This window comes from Babylonia areolata, chromosome 5 (assembly GCF_041734735.1).
Source record: "Babylonia areolata isolate BAREFJ2019XMU chromosome 5, ASM4173473v1, whole genome shotgun sequence".
In the NCBI taxonomy this organism is placed as follows: Eukaryota; Metazoa; Mollusca; class Gastropoda; order Neogastropoda; family Buccinidae; genus Babylonia; species Babylonia areolata.
Window position 1 is genome coordinate 46593454 of NC_134880.1, and position 18419 is coordinate 46611872.

Sequence of the window (18419 nt, forward strand, 5' to 3'; positions counted from 1 at the left end):
AAACAAGGTGATGTGTGCAGCCCTGTCCTATTTTCTCATTTTATTAATGAACTAACTTCAGAAGTTGTCAGAAATGGAAAAGAATGGTGCATAATTTACCGGTGATATTCTACTGAAAGCTATTCATTCTCCTCTTAGCTGATAACGTTGTGTTGATGTCTGAAACTGATCGGTTTACAAACACAATTAAATAGTCAATCTAGAGCTGCAAAATCACTTCAGTTGAAAGTAATCATGTCAAAAAGCAATGTAATTGTATTTAGAAAAGGTGGATATTTAGGAATTAGGGGGAAAAAGGACTTATAATGGAACAATGATGCCTGTAGTGAATGTGTATAAATATTTAGGAATTGTTGTTTTTTTTAATGAGTTTCACAGTTGCATGTAAAGATCTTGCAAGTAGAGCTAAACAAGCATTACTTTGTATTATGAAAAAAACTGTCAAGTTTCGAAAATCAATCTTTTGCTCTGTTTGTTAGATTGCTTGATTCCCTGGTACAACCTATTGTACAATATGGAGCAGAAATTTGGGGTCTTTCTAATGCTGCAGTTTGCTGCGAGAATTTTTTATTAACATTGTGAATGTTTCTTGGAGTTACCATGAAAACGCCTTATGATTTAATTTACGGGAAGACAAAAAGATAATGGATACACCTCAATTCCGCAGTAAGATGTATTCGCTATTGGTTGAAAATAACACAAATGGAAGATGCAAGGTTGCCGAGAAAAGCATTTAACATGTTTAGATTTGAGGGACAAGGTGAACTGGATGTCATAGTTCAGGGTTATATTATGTGAACTGAGATTTGGTTATGTTTGGTTACAGCAGGGGGTGGGGGACATAAAGGAATTTATTAGTGCACTCCGAACAAGATTAATTGACTGTAGATGGCAAGAATGGTCTTATCATGTTGAAGATAGCGATAGGTTTGAGTTTTACAGACTTCATTTCTATGTACTCTATTCCTACTTATCTGTCAATGAAAATGGATAAGCATTTGAAACATATCACAACCAGGTTCAGATTAGGAATTTCCGACATATTTCTTCATCATTATCGTTATCGAAAGTCCAGTGTCTCTGATCTTACTTGTCCTTTATGCAGACGTGCTGAAGAAACGGAACTCCACTTTGTGTTGTGTTGCTCTGCTTTGAATGACATAAGTTGATTCCACAAAAATATTATAGACACCCTACTTTATTTCGACTTGCCATTCTTATGCCATCAGCTAACGAAACTAAAACAGGTTGCTATTTACTTATATAAGGCTTTTAAGTTTCGAAGTGTACGAGGGTCATTCAATAAATAAGGTGAATTTTTCGGTATAAGGACTTCTAATACAGATAGAAGCTTACTTTTTTTTTCTTTTTTTTTTCAACGTAGTCTCCCAGCACTGTCACACACTTTTCCCATCTGTGCACAAGCTTCCGTATTCCCTCAACGTAAAAATCTTTGGACTGATGTCTCAACCAGTCGCTCACAACACTTTTGACTTGATCGTCACTTTCAAAGTTCGTGCCTCTCGTGAACGCTTTCAAGGGACCAAACAGGTGAAAGTCTGAAGGGGCAAGGTCTGGGCTGTAAGGGGGATGAGGGAGCAGTTCCCAGCCCAGCTCATTGATGGTCTGCACCGTTCGGGCTGCTGTGTGAGGCCTTGCGTTGTCATGATGCAAGATGACTCCTTCTGACTGATGACCCCTGCGTTTGTTCTTTATGTCTTTCTTGACCTGCCTCAGCAGTTCACAGTAGTTGACACTGTTCACAGTGCTTCCTTTCTCAAGGAATGAAATGGTGATTGGGCCTTGCATATCCCAAAAAACGGTGAGCATCACCTTCCTCGTGGACCGCTGGGACTTGAACTTCTTCTTCACTGGAGAGCCTACGTGCTTCCACTCCATGGACTGCCGTTTAGACTCAGGATCATAGTGCCAAACCCATGTATCGTCACATGTGACCACCTTCTTCAGAAACACATCACCATCCTTCTCATAGCGGCAGAGACACTGCTGGGACAACTCGACCCTCCTCTGTTTGTGCTCTGGAGTAAGCATCTTTGGCACCCACCGGCAGCTGACCTTCGAGTAGCCAAGGTCATCATGGACAATTTTGTGTGCTGTCCCAACAGATAAGCTCAAAGTCCTTGCAATGTCATCCACTGTCACCGTTCTGTCAGACTGAATGAGTTCATTGACTGATTCGATCACCTCAGGAGACCTCACTTCTCTAGGCCTTCCAGGCCTGTCTTCATCCTCAACACTGCTCCGTTCTTCTTTAAACAATTTAGCCCACTTGTAGACATTTTTTCGGCTGAAACATGTGGCACCATACACAGTTGACATTCTCCTATGGATTTCAACTCGTTTGCACCCTTCAGCAGCCAAAAACGTGATAACTGACCGCTGTTCAATCCTGGAGCATGCTTCTTGGTCGGCCATCTTTGTTAATCGCCAAAACTCTCAAAGTTTGTTTTAATCTGCAAAACAAATTAAATCCATGTGAAAAAGAAGTAAAACAAAACAAAACAAAAAAAAAAGTAAGCTTCTATCTGTATTAGAAGTCCTTATACCGAAAAATTCACCTTATTTATTGAATGACCCTCGTATTATGTAGTTAATTAATATTGTGTATTATCCAGTTTGTGGATTATCATTTGCATTTATCATTTACTTTTGTGATTTGTAAGATTTTTATTTTGAATGTTGGTTCGCTGTACCCCCAGAGGGGCCATGGCCTTTAATGAATAAACTATCCTCTCTCTCTCTCTCTCTCTCTCTCTCTCTCTCTCTCTCTCTCTCTCTCTCTCTCTCTCTCTCTCGCAAACATGCCTACACGCGCACTATATATATATATATGTGTGCATGCAAACACACACTCATAGTGTTTTGATGAAAACATGTTTAACAATTGGAAACTAAACCACATTACATGTCAGTCGTAATCATTAGACGATGTCTTTTCGATGGAGTCTGTGCGTATTAAACATGTGGGAGAGTGGGGGGGGGGGAAGTTTTATGTATTGGCCAACATTTGAACCACTTTTTTTCCCCTTCTTTTTTTTTTGTTTTTGTTTTTGTTTTCCACTTTTGCAAGATAAGAGCTGGTACTAAACCTAAATCGCCCCGGGGAGACGTTGGCCTCTCACGTGACTGCTGGAATCCATTGTATGGGAGATCGATCAAAGATAATGTTTACCATTACCTTAACTGACAGCGAATTGCGACACACAGATACCCCTCTGCCTTCTCCTCCACATGTCGCTACGGATTTTTTTGTTTGTTTTTTGTTCGTTTGTTGTTGTTTTGCTCTTGTTTTTTGTTGTTTTGTTGTTGTTTTTGTTTTTTTGTTGTTGTGTGTTTTTTGTTTTGTTGTTGTTGTTTTTTGTTTTTTGTTTTGTTGTTGTTGTTGTTGTTTTTGTTTGTTTTTTTGTTTTTTGTTGTTGTTGTTGTTGTTGTTGTTTTTTTTTGGGGGGGGGGTATTTTCTTCTCTCTTCTTTTCTTTTTAACTTTTTTTTTTTTTCAAAGATCGCTGTATTTCAATGTTCACGATTTTTAACAGTGTCGCATGTTTCAGCTTTGCAGAGGTCTGCGAGAGAAAGCAAAAAATGGATGATGTGTTTGATCCGAATACCGTCTAGAATCCAACAGATTGTTTTTTCGTAAGCACTCTTTCGATCACTGTTTATTTATTCATTGATTTATTTATTTATTCATTTATCTATTTATTTATTTATTTATATGTTCATTTATCTATTTATATATCTATTTATTTATGTATTCATTTATACCTGTTGACAGGACTGTACGACTGGTTGTTATTCAAGCATGAAATGAAACTGACGTCGACTTTGTAGGGATTTTTGTTTTTCCTGTGCATTTCATACCGTTTGATACGAACTTATCTGACCGATATGAATTCGGTTTGGCAGCCACGTTTGAAGTAGATGTGTCCTTGGAAATCAGCATTTTGTTTATCTTTTTTTTTTTCCTTTTTTTTTTTCTTTATTCCTTTTTATCTTTTGTTTTTGACTTCGCGATGTACATGTATGCGTCTGATTTTCAGATTTTACTTTCTTTATTGTGGTGCCGTTTCTCCTGAGATGTACTTATAAATATGAGGGAATAAGTCGGTGTGTTTCATAATTTTCATGGGATTTTTTTTTTTAAACTATGTAATACGATTTTTTACAGAACATTCACAATATCTACATGGGATGCTGTATGCATGCGAGTATAAAGAGGGGTGGGGTTTTTTTGTTGTTTTTTTCATGTCCCCAAATCGTTCTTGTTTATTCCACTACCAAAGTCGTATTGATGGGTTCAACGTAAACACTATTACTGGTTACATTCGCCCCTCCTCGTATCTCTCTCTCTCTCTCTCTCTCTCTCTCTCTCTCTCTCTTCTCCTTCTCCTTCTTCTTCTTTATCTTTCCTTTTTACCCTGAGGGCTAGATGTAAAGAAGCATGCATGCTCACTCCACGTCCCCTCATTGAAAAAATTCGTGATCACAATCGTTACCTGTCTGTCGGTCGGTCTGTCTGTCTGTCTGTCTGTCTGTCTCTCTCTCTCTCTCTCTCTCTCTCTCTCTCTCTCTCTCTCTCTCTCATAAAACATGCAGGACATTCAGTAGCTGTTTCCAAGTGTATTTATCCATTAAACAGAATCCCCTGTGGGGATGCCGGGGGTCATTTTAGTATAAATAGCATTCCAACCTTCTGGAAATTCTGTGCTAGAAATTTGCTGTTTTCTGTTTCTCTCTTTGTTTCTGCCGGTTTTTCTTTTCTTTTTTCTTTTTTTTTTTTTTTTTTTTGTTGGGGGGGGGGGGGGTCTTCCTCCGCTAATGACTGCTTTTTCTGCTGTCTCTGTCCATTCCCCTTTTTTCTTTTTCTTTTTTTTCTTTTTTTTCGAGCAAGCCTTGACACCATTTTTCTCTTTTCCGCCGTCTGTGGTGTACTATCTGTGCTGTTTTGCTCAGGCGGTTAGGTAAACACTGGGATGGGCAATTGTTGTCTATTCTGCAGTGTTATTTGCCTTTATGGCCTTTCTATCTGTTTCTTGTTTGGCTTTGAAGTTGGGTTTTTTACGATCTTTTTTGTAATCTGGGGATGATCAATTAAGCGGAAGGGCTGACGTTCTCAGCACGGCCAGGTCTTAATTGCCAAAAGAGAAGCTAAATGGTTAGGATAATGTCATGAAGTGTATTTTGTGGGCTTGTCTTTTTTTCTCTCTTTTTTGGGGGGTGGGGGTGGGGGTGGAGAGGGGGTGTCTGTCTGTTTGTTGTGTTTTTGTTGTTTTTTTTTGTTCAAATGTGACAGTTTTCTGTTGACGTGCTTGAAGCATTTATATGGTTTGACAGTCCTGTTGCAGCGTCGTGCGGTCGGCTGGACAATAAGCAACAAAAGACAATCGGCAAATAAACCGAAACCTGTTGGTTTCCTTATTCAAGAACGGGATTGAAGCATAAGAGAACGTGACTGAACTGATAGTTGTCATGCTCAGAGAGCATTGAAGACAGTCTCTTGAAGAAAATTAAAAGAATAATTATGCTACCGACAGGGGGATGTATTGCTCGCTTAAGAGTTAAGATTTAACGTACCCCATGTTAATTGCAACTTCGAATATGATAAATTTTCTGTTGTGACCAAATTGAAAACTGCTTGTTGGTTTCTTTCTTATCGCTGACATTAGTTGTGCTCTGGCGACATGATGATATGGATATTTCTAGTAGCGCCTCTCCTCGGTAGAAGACCAAGCTGTAAGCACAATACCAACACGGAGTCATTCGCACAACAGGCTGCCTACCTGGGTAGAGCCGACTGACGGCTGCCATTGGGGGCGCTTATCATTCGTTTCTCTGCACATGGTCTTGAGGAGGGAGACGGTGTGTGTCACGTTTTCTGTCTTTCACAGGGACTTCCAAACACAAGCATTCAGAGAATGCACATCTCGTGACGGAAAGTTCTTATTGCATCGTGCCAGGACGTAGGGGTGTGGGGCTTGTTCATTCAGTTCGTGATCCGTTTTCGAATGTTGTTGTGATGGCAAGAAAAGATGAGACCAAAGTTACTGGAAGGTCATTACTTTGTGTAGGGACGGGGAGGGGGGGGGGGGGGGGGGGGGTTCCTGCACTGTGCCATCAGTTGTGTAATATGTAATATTATATTTCAGTTGCCATCAGTTACAATATATGATATTATATTTTAATTACCATGCGTTGTATTTGTATTACCGTTCATATCTTTTTTTCCCACTGGCAGTAGTCAGCTGAAATTTAGAGAAAAAAAATGAAGTGTTGTTGGTATTGTCACTATAGTAGAAGTGGTGGTGGTAGTTCTTGTTGTTATATAAGAGGGTGTTTTTTTAAAAGCATACATCGGAAATGAAAATCAGCATAAGTTGTTAGACTACTGAAAACTCGTTTGTACACATGCTGGCCAACATACAATAACTACGTATTCATTTATGTTCATGTAAGCCTCACAAATCCAAATCTGTACGATTGTTGTTTGTTTCGGTTTTTTCCATCCGAGAATTTGAAGTGTTTTTGGTGGGGTTTTTTTACTCATTTAGCTGAGGCGTATGTGTCACTATATGCATGATTGTTAGCTATTATTGCTACTATCAGTAGTAGTGGGAAGAGTATTGATATATATATATATATAGATATATAGATATATAGATATATAGATATATATATAGATATATATATATTGTTTGTTGTCGTTGTTCATCAATGATGGTTATGACAGAGTTACTGCTTTTAAAGCGGTAGGTCTTTTTTTTTTCACGTTTTCCAGTTCTCATAATAGTATGGCTGTGTGCTTTTTGCTGACTGTAAACAACAATGTCCAATATCAAATCAGAGATAAATCCGCAAAGAAAAAAAATCACAGTCGGGGTGGAGGGAACAGAAGGGTGGATTATTCGTACCTTTGTCAGTCTTTATCCTTGAGTTTCCCTCTGTCTATGATTATTCATACATACATATATATATATAAGAGAGAGAGAGAGAGAAGGGGAGGTGTGGGGTGGAGGACGTGGGTGGTGGAGCTGGAGGTGGGAGGACATCTGTATAGTAAAAGAGGAAGCATAAAAAGAACTCGGACTGAAAATTACGTCAAGTATGATACAGTAATATTTTGCGTCACGTACTACGTTGATGTAGATACACTAATTACGTCGCTGAGGAAGGTACCAGACCGAAAATTTCGTTCTTGTCAAAAAGGCTTGTTGGTTTGTTTTTGTTGGGGGTTTTTTCTACTTATAGGCATATATATATATATATCATTTGGCTATCCAGATCGGTGGAACACGTTTAAGAGCAGACTACGTTATGGAATAGTTGATGTGAGGTAATCCTGCAGTTTAGAATACTAAACTCAGGGGCCGTTAAAATGAAAAAGTAGAAGGTGTTTTAGACTGACTTCGATGCGCTGAGTCGAATGCAACCCTCAGCTAAGCTCTAAGACCACTCCTTTTGCCACCAAACTGGATCAAATGCACGGTAAGTAGTACTCCTTCCCGACCTGCACGCCATTTTGACGTAAACACCACGTCACCAGCAATCAAAATGGCTCGCCGATAGTTGCTCGGGAAGTGACCGACTGAGTTTACTATTTAGGCTATTATGTCTCTGTTTCATTGACAAGGAGTGGCCGTAGAACTTAGCTGAGGGTTGCATTCGACTCAGCGCATCAAGGTCAGTCTAAAACAACCTCTATTTTTTCATTTGAACGGCCCCCTGAGTTTAGTATTCTAAACTGCAGGATTTGATGTGATATTCCCGCTTCAGAAAAAAAAAAAAAAAAAAAAAAAGTATCCCAACTTCATTTATAAATAGTATCCCGGCATCAGTAACAAATGGATAATTTGATCACAAGTAAACCTCACCTTGGTTATGAATGACATTCCCACCTCAGGTATAAATTGATACTTCGGATTTTTGACACAGGGGATAGGCGCTGGTAGCTATCTGGTGGGACATCCGCCGAAATAAAACTTATTTTTTTGCGGATATGATTTTAATGTGTATTGATTGTTTATGACCAGTGAGTAGGATTTATGATGAGGTCAACCATATTATACGAATGGTCGTGATGTTTTCCTTCAGCAGATGTTCAGTGCGTATGTTTTTCAGCCTCGTTGAAATAGAAGCTGTTGACACTGAAACAAGTGCAATTTTGGAGTGGCTTTTTTTTTTTTTTTTTTTTTCCAAATGGTTTGTTTGGTCTTGTTTGTTGCATGCATTTTTTTTTTCTTCTTCTTCTTCTTCCTTTTTTTTTTTTTTTTTTTTTTTTTAAAGCAAATGTCAGCTGAATGCCTGTCTACCGCAATCAAGATCGAAACTTTAATTTGTTTACTGAAATATATAGAGGTTAGGGAAAAAAAGAAAATGACAAATCTCCCAGAAACCGATACTTGGTCATTGATGTCTTTCCAGTGACCGATATTCTGAATATACGATGCTTGTATTTCTGTCTCTTTTTTTTGTTGTTGGTTGTTTTTTTTTGGTTTTTTGTTGTTGTTTGATTTTTTTTTTTTATGTGTGGGTTTTGTTGTTGTTGTTGTTTGTTGGGTGTTTTTTGCTGTTGTTTTCTTTGTTAATTCGCGTTTTTGTTAGTGATATAGCTAGTAATCAACTGTTTATGCTTAAACAGCGGTCGACATTATGGATGTGGGAATTTTGTTATCGGGGAATTTTTACTTTTTTGTGGGTGAGTGGGTTGGGGGGAAAACTTTCTGCCTTTTTATTCATTTCATGTTTTTTACTGATTTTACATATATATATATGTGTGTGTGTGTGTGTGTGTGTATGGTGTGTCATCATTTAAAGTTTTGTTATCGCTTTTGGCTGTGATATGGCCTCCGTGGTCGGCCAAGCTCTGAAGCAAATGTATCGATGTCAAGTGGGCCAGATCGGAAAAGAAAAAAAAACAACAAAAAAAACACGTCATATATTGACCCATACGAGTTCTGAAGTGCAAGAATAACACGCTTAACACAACATCCTCTTTACAGACTGCATCAGAGTTTGACTTTCATGTTTGTAATCTGCGCTCCACAAAGAACCGCAATAATGCACAATACTGAGTTTACAACGATGCCACAAGATGCTATGGACAATCGATCGGGAGATGATGCTTGGGTGGGTGGATGGAGGGGTTCGGGAGGGGGGGGGGGGTAGAACCAGGCTTGTTGGGTGGGGGGGGGGGGGGGGGGGGGGGGGGTGAGGGTGCGGGCTGAATGGATGAAGGACGGGCTGAAGTGGCTCATTGATTACGTTAATCTCTCTGTGTGTCAGTGACATAATATGTTAAGTCGGCAAATGTGCTATCATCATCTTCCAACAGTGGCATACATGAAAGCCGGCCAGTGTGCTGTCATGATCTTAGGGATGGCGGCGGCTCATTCAGCATCTGTGGTATCCCCCACCTTGGGGAATTTTTTTTTTTCTAGAAATTGGCTCTCCAGCTTTTTTTTTTTTTTTTTTTTTTTTTCCCCGGCCACTTCCTCTTCTCCCTGTCGTCTCTTCCTTACATATTTTCTGCCGTGCTGTTTCATTCACACACCCACTCTCACACACACACACACACACACACACACACACACACACATATATATATATATATATATATATATATATATATATATATGAAGCCTTGAATATCTTTTTTTTTTCTTTTTCTGAGCTTGAAAAAAAACCGGGCATTCTTTTTCTTTTTTCTTTTTTTATGTAGTTTTTTGCGCCTAGAACGTGAGTTGACCATTCAGGGTTGGGGTTTTTTTTTGTTTTTGTTTTTTTGTTTTTGTTTTGGGGTTGTTGTTTTTTTGTTTGTTTGTTTGTTTTTGTATACCTGCATGTTGTTACATACACTGGCATTTTTTTTGTATTATATATAATCAAGTTTATTTTCAGGTTCGTGTTCTTGGTCTATATCGTCCATGATTATGAGTGTACCTGCGTCCGTCGAATTTTCTTTTCCAGTTTTGTTTTGTTTCTTTCAACATGCTCATGGTCCTAAACATTGGGTGTGTTTGTTTGTTTGTTTGTTTGTTTGTTTTTTTGGGGGGTAGGGGTGGGGGGGGGGTTGTTGGTTTTTTCTCCACGTGCATTTCTTGCGTGTCTGGAATGTTCTCGCTGGTTTTCGCATTTTAAGAACGAAGACACACTGCAAAAATTTCCTGAGCGCTTATTCTGCTTTTAGGACACATAACAGCGCCGCGTGTGCCAGACTAATAAAAGAACGCTGTATCGTTGAGATGAATTATTTCTTTCTTTGAGTAAGAGCTAAAAGAAGAAAAATCCTGTCGTTCTTCAATTTCAAGTTTTATTATTGGGAGAAGAAATAACATTCATTAATGGTAATACTGTTGTGTGTATTTCTTGCTGTATGGAGGGCCTGTTCAAAGTCATCTTTTGGTATTATTTATCGAAAATACACCAGGGGGGGTATATTCCACACAGGGTAAGTTGTGTTCCTTGATCACTGTTTGGTGAAATATTTTTACCATGTTTTTCTTTTCTTCTTTTCATTTTGACAGAACGTTTGCCAGGGACGGCCTTTTTTTTTTGTTGCCGTGGGTTCTTTTACGTGCGCTGAGAGCATGCTACAAACAGGGCTTCGGATTGTCGTCTCGAACATCGGAATGACATGTCTGGACCTTCAACAAAAATCTAGTATATGGGGGGCTTCTTCTTCTTCTTCTTCTTTTTCTTCTTCTTCTTCCTCCTGACGCGTCTTTTTAGCCTTCCGCAACAGAAGTCCGGTTCGATCCTTTCCCACCTGGATGAAGTGATGGAAACGGGAGTGTTTCCCTTGGACATAATCATCATGCTGAAACGAGGCCCCCAGCTCTGATCGATGGTTCCATTATATTATTTCGACGTTCTTTTTTTTTCAGCCATCATTGGAGACATTTGTTAAAGCCATACTATACGCTTTGAAGTTCTCGCAATTGTTTGTGACAAACAAAAAAAAAATCATCTTTATTGAAACTGTCTAAAATTTATTATATAAAAAAAATATTATGCAACATTTTTTTAATACTACCATTCCACGCGGCTAGATTTCTATACACTCTGAGTTAGTTATTGTTTATACAATTTATGTTATGTGAAATCGGATGCTTTGTGTTCAGATAATACTCTAAGCACAGCATTATTTCAAATACTTAATTGCAAGTCCGTCATCAGTGTACTGTGTAACGTTGCCACACACATTATCGCCATGTATTCTTTGCCTTTGCCCCCCCCCCCCCCCCCCCCCCCCCCCCCCCCCCCCCCCCCCCCCTTTTTTTTCTTTTTTTTTCCCATATGCCCCCATTGGGACTTTTTGGAATATAAAAAAAATCTTAATTATCTTGGGTCAGTTGTACAACGTCTGATCTTTTTTTCTTTTCTTTTTTTTCTTTTTTTTTTTTTTTTAACCACGGGGTGAAGAAAGAAAGAAAGGAAAAGAAAATATGCAGCGGCTCAGACAATTACTCAGTTTTTAAATTTTAGAACTAATGTTTTGCGAAAATATTTTTTATGTCTTCCGTTCAAGAAAAGAAAATAAATAAGAAGATGCATGAATGCAAAACAAAAATGATAAATCCAGAAACAGAATAATGCCAAGAAATGCATTCGGATCAAAAGCACTGAGCTTGGTTGAAGAAGGAGGGGGTGGTTCTTGGAGGTGACTATCCATAACTTAGCTCTTCTGCCATGTTGCATTTTGGCACTGACAGTGTGTGTAGTGCATCTTGCCGTTTTTGGTTGTATGCCTGTTGTTTGTGTGTAGCTTGTACTGTTGTTCATATGTTTTTGAATGTTGTTTGTTTGCTTTCGGTTCCTCTTGCGAGAAATGATGAGTCTGGTCACCGCAAGAGACCATGTTATGGGTTGAGACCGACATTTTGCATATGTTTTCCCCCATTATTCAGTTTTGACACGTTCTGATGGTTACTGCTCTGTTTGTTTATAGTTTCATCCAAATGACTAGCATCCAGACCGCAGTCCAGATATAGTGGAGGGGAAAATATTCTGGCTATTGTGGCTATTTGTTTGTTTGTTTGTTTGTTTTTAACCGTGTGACCCTATGCGGCTTGCTTGGCTTTGAAAACCAAAAATACTGAAGGCTTATTATACCTGACATTTTATACAGATTTTATTTTTCTTGCGTTCACACTGAAGGCGCACTTACAGCTATTCTTCATATTTTTGAAGAAACGATGAAATGTGATTTGTCCGCCGCGAATTTTATTGTATACTTGCGAAAGGCTGTAGAAGTTCTGTGGTTTGTTGTGTTTATAGAATAAGACATACTACAGAGTTTGTTTTGCGGGCGTTTACTTGCGCGTTTATACAGGACATACAAAGAAGGTTGTCATTCTGAGTGTTTCGTTGCGACCACGCGCATGAGGTTGTTTTGCCGTGTCATTGTCACATAATAATATGTTAACTGAGGACACGCCGTGTGTTGTACCGCGCGATTCAACCCTTCAGTCTGTCCGACATTCTCAGTACAGACTTCGTCTTCCGCCTGCCTCTTTTTTTCCTTGCGTCACACGGAGAACACACACACACACACACACCAGAGGATGAAGCGTGAGAGAATGTCAGTTATAACCTGTGTTGATCAGTGGTTTTTGTTGCCTGGCAAGATGCAACATAGTGTTCCTGTTTACCCATACTGGATACCTTGCCCCTTCATTTGTTTTGCCCTTTTGGTGTTGTTGCATCTTTATACGTATCGATTATATATATATATATATATAATATATATATATATATATATATATATATATATATACTCTTCATCCCCATGTTGAGATGTCAGGGGATCTTTTCTGTAACTAGTGTCGCCACTACCTGGAAATTCTGCCGCTCTTTGTTTTTGCCCATTCTGATTCTGTTGTCCTGATCGACTTTTCTGATTTTATTCCGTATAATATACTCCCCAGTATTTTGCCCAACTAGCTTTGTTATGGATTTTTTTTTTTTTTTTTTTTTATCTCAGGGCCTGCTGAAATGTCAACGATAAGAATACTGAAGGTGTTCCAAGACTATACTTTATTGAGGTGGTTTTTTAAACCTTTTCCTGTGCTAACAGGGGACACATTGAAAGCTGTTCTCGTTTGTTGAAGGCACACTATAACATACTTGTCTGTCATAACTTGTTTCGTGTGTGTGTACAAGGCCCAAGAAGCTGTCTTGTCACTTACTATTCCTCGTATTTACAGCACAGGTACCGAAAGTTTTGTCCGGTGCTCGCTGTTCCAAGTCCTCTGGACGTTTTACTAGTGCGATTTACAAACACACACACACACACACACACACACACACACACTCGTTCTTCAAGTCCTCTGGACGTTTTACTAGTGCGATTTACAAACACACACACACACACACACACACACACATACACACTCGTTCTTCAAGTCCTCTGGACGTTTTACTAGTGCGATTTACAAACACACACACACACACTCGTTCTTCAAGTCCTCTGGACGTTTTACTAGTGCGATTTACAAACACACACACACACACACACACACACACACACACACACTCGTTCTTCAAGTCCTCTGGACGTTTTACTAGTGCGATTTACAAACACACACACACGCACACACTCGTTCTTCAAGTCCTCTGGACGTTTTACTAGTGCGATTTACAAACACACACACACACATGCGCGCGTGCGCACGCGCGCGCGCTTCCTGAGCGTTATCATACAAATTCTATTTTAGACGCTTGAGTAATAATTGTCAACTGGAAGTTTTACACATATTGTTTAGTGGACGTTTTATTCCTCACCGTGCACTGGACGCTTTACAAAAACAAAAAAAAAGTTGTCTGCTGGACGTTTTACTGATCACCATCTACTATAGGCGCTTCACATAATTTTTTTTTTTCAATGAGCTCTGGTGGACGTCTTGCTGATGGCCGTCTTCTGGACACTGCACAAAAAATGTCTAATGGACGTTTTACTTATCATCGTTTGCTTGGCGCTTTTCCGAAAAAACAAAGATAGGTTGTCTGAACGGCGTTTTACTGATCACCATCTATACTGGCTTCACATTGAAAAAAAAAAAAAAAGCTCTGATGGATGTTTCACTGTCTATGTTTACTGGACGCTGTACAAAATTATATCCGATGGACGTTCTACTAATCACAATATACTGAGCGCCTCAGAAAGTTAGGTTGTCTGGACATTTCACAATAGAAATCGCCCAGTGGGCGTTTTCTTGCGTCTGTCGAGAATGGGAAGCTTTCTACAGCGTATTTTCACATGTTGATAGGTGACAGTCTGTATTCCCGCTTGTTTTTAGTCCTCTGCAAAACACTTGTAACATTTTGTTTTCTTCTTTGTTTTTCTTGCGTCTGTAAGATGGAACAGCGGTGCCACAGCCTCAATCACAGAGCAAAATTAACGTGTGACGACGGGCAGGTTGTTATTCTTGAATACCAGTCGAATACCTGCAGAGTCAAATCACCTTGCTTTGAATTTGATCATTGCATTTATTCATTATCAATCATGTTTCTATGTACATATTCGTTCTGTTCAAGGTTGTTGGGCTTTGTTTGTTGTTTTTCATGTATCACCTATATATATATATACACACACACATGTATTTGTTCTATTCAATGTGTCATTCACATTCATTTATCTATCATCTATATCTTCCTATTAATTTAAACCTTGTTAGGACGTAATGGGTTTTGTCAGCTATAAATATCCCCCGCACCCATGAAAATTGTAAGTTTATGCTGGAAATATTCTTTTATCTCCAACTGATATATGTGCGTGTGTGTGTGTGTGTGTCCTTTTTCTCATCTTCTTCCCAGTTGGTCTGTTCACCAGTACTTAACCGTTTTTCTTCCTTTTTTTTCTGCACTTGGTAATTGCGCACGTTTATAAAGTTGTTTGGCAACAGGAAAAATTCAACTATTCGTTAGCAGTTTTGGACTGCGTATGTCAGATTGCTCACTGATGGCTAGGTGGTCTGCGTCAGAGGCATGTGTGTTTCGGACGGTGTTTGAAAATGGTTGTAATTGTGTCCATTTTCTTTTCCGCAGATCTAAATTGGTCGCAGCATGACAAGTGTGCAGGAGTGTTTGTTTCTTTAGTTTAACGTCTTTTATTAGACGGGGGGTGCGCGCGTGGGGGTTGGGGTGTGGGAGGGGATGGGAATGGATGTTGGGATGACTGATAGAGCAAAAGATACAGTTTTTAACAAGTGCCAGAGGTTGGAACAGGAAGAACTACGAAAGATTAAACTAACTGAGAGTAAAGTATAACTATTTCAAACATTCCTTTAACAGGATAAAATCTTTATAACAAAAACACGACCGATCAAAGGTTGATGCCAACTGGACTTTAATTCAAATATTCTGTCATTTGTCGGGGTATTGAATAATTATTCAAAATATTTTCTAAGGACAAATACGTGTTCAGTGGAAACTGGTCAGGGAGTTTTTAAAGGACAGGTTGTTTTGTTCCAGGACACAGGTGTGTGTGTGTGTGTGTGTGTGTGTGTTGTATACTCTTTTTTAGCCATAATTTTATGGCCATGTGTGGTGATTTGCATTAAAAACATGAACCATTCTATGTGATGGCCTGATGGTCCAGACTACCATTTTATTATATTTTCTTTTTTAAGCAGGTCGAGATAGGTACAGAAACGGATTATACCGTTTTCCCCTCTCCCCACCCATCCCCCCTCCCAATACAGGGGTATGTGCAGACCATTTTTTTTTGTGGTACCATGTGATTACAGTGATACAATGTAAAATTGACACCCACAATGTTTACCAATTTCATCAAATCATTATTGTTCTACGAGTTTTTGATTCTTTTTGATTTTCTTGAAGCTTTTGTTTGATGAATTTTATTTCCTTGTACGTTTTGGATTGAGAATATACATATTCATAGTTCACTGAAAAATTATTTCCTCTTTTCAAGAGAATACTGCTTTTTTCCCCCTTTTTCTTTTTATGGATTGAAACCCCACATCAAAACACATACGAGCTTGGACTTTTACTCAGTACTATATCACAAAGCTCACAAGCTCGTACAATGCAATACATGGCTCATATTTTCTTGGTTGTCACATATGGTTCATATGATTAATTTGCGTAAGTAATGTGCAAAATGCCAATTATTTGTAGTGTTGTACTGCCCTGTGAATATCACTGGGATTTTGATGGAAAGAACTGTTTGCTATCGCTGACATGTACACAAGTACTGTTGCTGTCTTAGAAGAAAACGTGGACACATATTGAACGTTTCCCTTTTACACATGCAAAACAGCCCTCCGCTAATCTTCTCATCACAGCCAGTCCCATTTTCTATGATAAAAAATAGTGTGATTTTGATCACTATGTAGTAGAAATGACCATGAAACCACAAAAAAACACTTTCCACATTTCGCATGCTTTACCGATCTAAAGTACTACTATGTTTTCTCGTCTTTGTTGTCGACTTCTTTTCTTCTGCGTTCACTTAAAACCATGCACACATCAGAACATGCACACACAAGCACACACAGAATTGTGGAGTTATGAATATGTTAGCACGTAACTTTTGAATTACTGTGGTATTGTCAGTTCATCCAATATTGTTCATTAAACCACATTTGTTTCACGAGTGGTTTTCCGTGTTCTTTCTCACATGGAACATGAGTATTGTGCTATGTTGCTTAGTATTGCACTTCGAAGTGTCTTGACTTCTTCTCCAAGCAGTCATTTGACAATTTTGAGTGTTATTAAATATGATTTTTTTCTTCTTGTCAGTCAGTCATAATGTATTGTCTGCTTCCATAGTCCATGGCCACCCTCTTTCTCTCAATCATCCATCTTCCTGAGCGTTCAGTTCTAGAATGGACTGGACAGAAACATTTGACAATGTTGAGTATTACTACATATGATTTTTTACTTCTTGTCATCGACGGGCGCCATAGCCGAATGGTTAAAGCGTTGGACCCTCGATCTGAGGGTCCTGATTTCGAATCACGGTGACGGCGCCTGGCGGGTGAAGGGTGGAGATTTTTACGATCTCCCAGGTCAACATATGTGCAGACCTGCCGCCTGAACCCCGTGTGTATACGCAAGCATAAGATCAAATACGCACGTTAAAGATCCTGTAATCCATATCAGCGTTCGGTGGGTTATGGAAACAAGAACATACCCAGCATGCACACCCCCGAAAGCGGAGTATGGCTGCCTATATGGACGGTGATACACGTAAAAAGCCCACTCGCGTATATACGAGTGAACGTGGGAGTTGAAGCCCACGAAAGAAGAAGACTTCTTGTCATTCAATCATAATGTATTGTCTGGTTCCATGGTCCATGTCCACCTCTCTCTCTCTCTCTCAACAATTCATTTTCCTGAGGGTTCAGATCTAAAATGGAGTGGATAGAAGTAGTGGCCTAGTAGTAAAACCTCAACCTATGAGAAAGCCATAGGATCTGAAGGCACAGAATCAAAATCCCACAACAACCAGAAAATTTCCCCCTCCACTGGATCTCGACTGTTGGTCTGGATGCTAGTCATTTGGATGAGACTATAAACAAAGGTTGCATAGCACACATTTAGCACACGTTAAAAAAAAACAACTCACGGTAACGAAAGGATTGTCCCTGGTTGTAGAAAAATCCATGCTGATTGGAAAACAAATACACGTGCAGGGGAGGAAAATGTGGGTGCGGAGGGGGCTTGGGGGAGGGGGGTTGAGAGACAGGGTGGTGCTGCACTGTAATGATTCACTCTCCCTGGGGAGAACAGCCCAAATTTCACACAGAGAAATCTGTTTTGACTGAATTCAATACAATGCAGTTGGCAATCATCAATCCCAGGAAAATTTTCCACACATGAATATATCAATGCCTTCAACATGTGCACACCATCTACTGCTAATCCCCTTCCTCCTGACAGCACTAATGGACTCATCATCATGTAACGTGGCCACAGCTTTGGCAAAAAAATTATGCTGACTAGGAGGGAGTGGGGGGTGGGTGGGTGGGTCTTGGTAAGTGGCATCTTTCGTCAGCTGAATCAGAAACAGGCACTACTGAACACCACACCCAGTAACTCAGCAGCAGTGCAGGGTCTCCTCGGGTGAGTGGCTTCCAGGCAACCCGGGCATCGATAGTTCCATGTGGACTGCTGATGCTTGGACTGCCACAGACAACTCCCTCAGCCATGTATGGGGGAACTCAGAATCAAATCAAATTATGGTGCTTTGAGCCTCGCCAACCACAAAGGGCAGGAACTCAGAATGAGCAGTGTGGGTGTTGTGCCCCTTAAAAGTGTAGATGTTGATGCAGCCAAAAGAAAGAAAGTTATGCTGACTGGTGAAAAACTCTTGAGGGACACAAGAGCCTGGCTTTACTGTATCCGCCGGATGCAAGAGCCTGGCCTTACTGTATAAGC